The sequence below is a fragment of the Sciurus vulgaris genome, assembly GCF_902686455.1.
Source record: "Sciurus vulgaris genome assembly, chromosome: 2".
NCBI classification, from domain to species: domain Eukaryota; kingdom Metazoa; phylum Chordata; class Mammalia; order Rodentia; family Sciuridae; genus Sciurus; species Sciurus vulgaris.
In genome coordinates, this window is record NC_136462.1 from 88,372,311 (window position 1) to 88,378,579 (window position 6,269).

A 6,269-nucleotide genomic window follows, 5' to 3' on the forward strand; every position below is an offset into this window, starting at 1 on the left:
TTTCAGACCTAATTTATGAAACAAATTCAGAGACATCATTATTAAAAATTTCAGAATTTGACTGCAGTGCATTAAAATTCCCTGCATGGTGAGGGACCTCCTTCTGAGCACTGGCCCTGTGAGACTGCAAAGGTCACATCCTGTGCTCAGCCCATATGATTCTCTCTCCAAGCCTAAGGACAATGCTCTGAGGGAGTGACCCTTCACTCCCATTCAATAGAAAAGGGAAAAGTTTTCAAGGAGCTTGCAGCAAAGCCCTGGGAAGGCATGGGTCAGATCTGAGTCCTGTATAGTTTACATGAGTCCAATAGGAGCTCTCTGATGCCAATGTGTAAGTTGTGTGATTGAACCATGCTTGTCCCAGTTATTAAACCAATATTTGGGGATCACTAAGACCCTCAAAGAAAATAGTCATGGTATATTCTCTTTCCACCAAAGAACATTATTCTAACTACCCTGTGAAAGTCTACATCATATGATGAGAAATCTAACATGCAGGGTGGTTCCTGACACTTCTCAGTCAGTTATAGTCATGCGCTCAACCATTCAGAAAACAGTCACTGGGCGTCTGTCATAGACAAGGATTTGGGATGGCACTTTTTGGGACCATGCATGTGCTTAAGATCTGACTTCTCCCCTCAGGAAATTTATTTCTGCCACGAAAGTTGTAAACACTATCTGTAATGCAAGGTCAATAATGAAAACTACCCTACGAACTACACCACTGTGGTGTAGTGGGAGAGTCAAGGAAGAGAGGCCACTTGGAGGTGATGAAATGAAGCTTCCTGGCTGCGTGCTATTTAAAATGGCCTTGTATGAAGGTTATTGGAAGAGATCATGTCGGGGAGGTGAAGGGAAGCAACAAGAAAGGCAAATCCATAGTGGTTGGAAAAGCCTGCAGCCTGTTCTGGAAACAGTCCGCCTCCATTCCAAGTATGTGTTTCCATGTCCTTACCTGACCCTGCTCCTTGGCCACATTTTATTGATCTAGAGATATGTCCCTCTGGGATTTTTTTCTTTCTCCATTCCTTTTTCCAAATAGCTTCTGAGAATGAGGATCTCTCTTTGAGTTGTAGTGGACTGGCACTCCTGGAACTTAAGGTAGTGATGGTGTTTCCTGATGTGAGGATGCCATATGCACAGAGAAAAGGCAGGTGACAGGTAGAGAAGCAGGCAGGTAAGAATGCAGGGAACTGGGCATTCACTTTCTTATTTCTAGTTCTTCCCATGGACCAAAGATTGCATCAGCCTTCTGCTCAGCATCCCTCCTTTCTATTGACCATCCGGTTAAGCTCTCTTATGTGGGTTGCTCTGACATTTAAGTTGTGTCCCATGGAATCCAGAGACTTCTTTCAAATTCAGGGTCTATTGTAGTGGTCCAGGAGTGGACTTAAGAGAGCCTGCTGTAGAGGAGGGGTTGAATGGAGGGACCTTTATGGAGATGCACACGATAGAATTGAACTGTTGGGATGCAGCAGTGGGGATGTGGAAAGATGGTGGATGACATAGGTGACCACCTTGCTGCTTTGCTTGGACTCTTTCAGATTTCAAGGCATCACTGGCTGGGGTGGGGGTGCAGGTGTTGCTAAACACAGCACTGTGATAAGGGGCTCTAGGGAAGAGGATTAGGCCAGTTTTGTGTTCCCAGGATTAAGATGGTCCAGGTATCCATAATCACATACTTAAATCTTTCAGAAGTATTAGCCGTGTGCCACAGGTGTGGCCTGAGTGAAGGGTTACATGTTCAGGCACTGGAGTCAGGCTCACTTGCATTTGGCCTCTGCTCATCTGCCACTGTCTGTGTAACCCTGGATAAGCTACCCTCTCTCCCTAAGAACTATTTTATTGCCTGAACAATGGGATAATAGCTAACTCAGGATTGTTATACAGACAAAAATGAGAAAAAACCCTAGTGCCTAGGACAGAGTAAGTTCTGTTGATCTTTGCAAACACAAAAATAAAAATCATATAGCTTATTGGGCCAAGAATTTCATTTCTGAAAAACTCTATTTTTCATATCTGATTAATACAAGAAAATTGAGGAAAGCAATCCTAATATGTACTCGGATTTTAAAAGTATTTGTTTAATTGTTTTTGTTTGAAAAACAGGACACAAATATTGGACACCATTTATACACAATGTATGTTTCACTAAGTCATAAGTAATGTCTTATACCCCATATCCTACTTAAAATTTTTAAAATTTCACAAGACATTAACAAAGTTTTTAGGAAAAATGGGCTACCATGACCAAAGATGTCACAAAGAGCACATGTAAACCAAGATCAGGGAATAACTCTCTAAGAAACAATTCTACTCAACACCAATGAGAACAGGAGTAATTTAAAGTGCTTATGACATTAAATGCATGATTGTGACCCTAAGTTGCCATTTAGTATGCTTTGTTTTATGGGATATAAAACCATCCCTTCCCTAACCCAGGATATGTTACATTGATACCTAAGACAGTCAAAGCTTCCTATAATTCAACACACTATTTTCTGACTGTGTAGAAGGATAAACAGGCAGCACAGATTTCACATCATTAAGCGCATATTACACTTACCTGAATATGTGTAAACATTGGGATGGGTGGGATTTTCTCCTTTTAGAAAATGTGTGTACCCAGCTACTGAAGTACTTGCATTTACAAAATAGTTGATAAAAACAGTCCTCTGGATTGTAGAAGTAGAGAGACAGGGCCCACTAGGGCACGGTATTAGGTTTGGCTTCTTTATCTACTGCTTCATCAGAGACTGAACTCTTCATTTCTTCATTTTTTGCGGATAAGTCTTTTTAGTTTCTTAATTAGTCACATGATCCTGTTTTGCCTTTTGTCACCTTTTGTGTTCCCTTTTATTTTGTCTAAAGGCTTTTTGCTTTCCTGATGCCCTGGTGTGGCTTAGCTTCCACTGGTGTGTGTAGGAGCCGACATAACTGACCACCTTGCTTCTCTGCTGGGACTCTTCCTTCCCTGTCTCTCCAGCTGAATTCACCTTCTGTTAGATTGTCCCGTACGATCTAAGTTTCCAGGAAGACTATGCTATAGAAATTCACTAATGGCAGCGTAAGAAAAAACAGATGGGCAAATAATGGCTTAAAATATTTTTATAGTCCTGTACATTTGTTTGTATAGTTGTGGATTTCCAAGAATGTGGAGGAGGAGGAAAGGGAGGGAAAATTTAATGGAGCAATTGTAGGAAATAGACTTGCAAAGAGAAGAAATATGATCTAGAGGCTTTAACAAAACACACAAGGGATGCTGCTATAAATAGCTGTGGCAGCATGTGGAGTCCATTAAGGGGAGTGCCGGGCACCTTGGAAGGTAACTGCAAGAGCGGGCACACTCCAGGCCGCACCCTTTCACGCAAAGACTCACAGATGTCAAGAGTTTCCAAGGGCTCAGTCTCTGTGTCTGCTCAGAAGGAACAGTGACCACACCTTGCCCTTTGTGAGGCCTGGCTCAGTGTGACCAGAACTTGGAGAACAAATGACTGGTGTGTTAATAGATCTAGCAGAGGGCTTTGGTCTTGGAACTCATGAATTTGCCATCCTATTTTTTTTTCCCCAGTGCTGGGGAGTGAACCCAGGGTTTTGCACATGCTAGGCAAATGATCTACCACTGAGTTACAGGTATAGTCCACCATCCTAATTTTTGTTTAAACTTCCTCAAAGCTGCTTCATGTCAGGCTAAAGTTTGCACCAGTATATCAATTAGCAATTAAGTATAATGAACATAATATCTAATGTTGGATGCCCCAAAGCAATAATTCTGGTGTTAGCCTGCCCCTAAGGGGAAGAATATACCAGTCTCCCTTACTTATTATTTTGATACTCAGCTAATTTCTTCCCTCCTCAGTTTTGGATCTTTCCTGCTTTTATCAATCCCTCACATCAATCTTCCTTAAAACTCTTCTGGTCTCTATCTCTTGTGTTGTAGAAAGGGAACAAGGTTTCACAAACCAAAGTTCATTTATTTATGACTCTTGTTATGCTATTTTGAGTAAGTTCCAGATGCCATAACCATTTAGACAGAGATTACATGATTGGTGAGTGTTATGTTGCATTTATATTTTTACTTAATATGGAGAAGCAAAAAACACATTACTTACCTACTCCAACACATATTCCCTTTCTTGCCTATTTTTATAATACTTTTGAATAGCTAACAGAAAGATGAGATGTCCAAAAAAAAATCTTTGAGGAAAATAGCCAAAATAGTTTGAAAACATGTTTGATTATTCCATGGACTAGATTTCCTAGGGTAGCAATACCGTAATTAGGAATTCCACTGGGCAGGAATGTGATAAACAAGGGCACGTTGCCTTCACCACTCAGGACGACAGGCTAGTAGAAGTAGCAAAAAGGAGAGGAAGAAATATCATAATTATCAAAATCAAGTCATCCCCACCACCTGCATGTGCTTGTGATAGCTACCATGCCACAGGATGGGATTTGAGGAACCTGCATGAAATAGAGCCACCACTATAGAAAATCTAGCATCTAGGTGAAGATTCAACCTACAAACATGAGAACCTCTATGACAGCATCTCATAAAACCCTACTTAATGGAGGAGTGGGAGGAAGTGCTTACATATTCTTACATTTCCATCCTGACACTTCAGGCTTTTGTGCCTACTACAAATAAGCACCTCCATTACCAAGATGAAGAAACTATACCCTTCAGAAGAGTTAAACTGGAGCCACAGGTTACAGCATGATGTCTAGGAAATCCACCTTCAAATTCTGATAGCATTGCCTACAAGATTTGTGATCTTGGGCAAGTTCTTCTCCCCTTTATTTTAATAATAGGCATGGGGGACATGTGTGAACTGAATGTGGTAAGAAGGCTCAAGTCTTTATTTTCAAGGTGTCAGCTGAATGGTCAAATCTTTCCTTTTGGCTCCAGTTACAGCATTTCAGACATTGAAATTAGTGAAGTTCAGTACTGTATTAGAATCTATGGGGGATGACAAGGTCCCATGTTGGCCCCTGACCTCCAGCAGTTAGTCATTTAGTAGAGAATCTGAATCTAACAGTCTTGAAATCAATAGATAACATGAAAAGCCTTCAGGAGTCCAGGAAGAGTGTGACAAACAAGGACAGCATAAGTTGAAGATATTTTAAAATGAAGATTCAGAAATCAGTTTAAAAAATGAATGGCACTTGGACAAGTGAGGAAGAGGGAAGGGCATCACATGAAGGGGTTAAGGATGTGGTAGTGTTATGTACCCAGCTCAAAGTTCTCTATTCTCATAACTGTAGTCACTTTCAGAAAAGGATACATCTGTGTTCATTGGAGGGGAGGGTGTAGGTCAGTGCCATTGAACTAGACATCCCTCCCCATTGAAATACACCCATGGAGTTTGTGGATATCGTGTCACACAAGTTACCAACTGGACAGAATTTCATCATTCATCATCCAAGTCCAGTTTTTCAACTGAGACCCCTGATCTGGACTTTTTCTCTATTGTACAACTTACTGTATTCTTGCTATATGGTGTAGGTACACCCTGAGTTGGAACAGAGCTGGAGCTAGGATCTTTGACTGGCATATGTTTATCTTTTGTCCAATCTGATGTCACTTTTATACTTAAAAAAGAGGAAGAAAATTTTTTGGCTTGAATTTAGTATTCTGTTTCTGTTCTTACTGCTGGTGGATGTGGTATCGGCTTGATTAAACCATCATCATTCAACTAGTAGGAGCCTTACAAACTGTACAGAAGTTGGCAGAATAATCCCCCAAGAAAAGAGAAAAAAAAATGCATCAGTCAGTTTTAAAGTTTGAGAGTTAGCTTCAAATAAAACTGTCTACATGGTCATTCTCATTTAACAGGAATTATAAGGGTTTCAGTAGTTTTAGATGATAGGATCAAAAAAGGCTTAAGTTATTCTAATGTAGCATGCTTAATATTTCCTCATGATGAGTAAGTATGCGTGGGTGTATGGTGTATCTCTCTGTGTGTGTGTGTGTGTGTGTGTGTGTGTGTGTGTGTTTGTGTGTGCTTGGAAGGGGACTGATGGTAATTTACTGTGGTTTCTGCCAACTGTGGCAGCATTGCTGGCTAAGTTCCTGGGAGTAAGATTTGGTGGCAACTGACCTTCGGTTGAGAAGAATTAGCCCATGTCCTGTTCCCAGTCTACTTGGTTTCATGAACCATCAGTAAATTTCCCTCAAAAGTAACAGAAATTGGGTCTCCTTTGTCCCAATGGTGAAGGGTGATTTTTCTAATTCCTATTTCATGACCAGAGATACCAGTGAGTGGGAA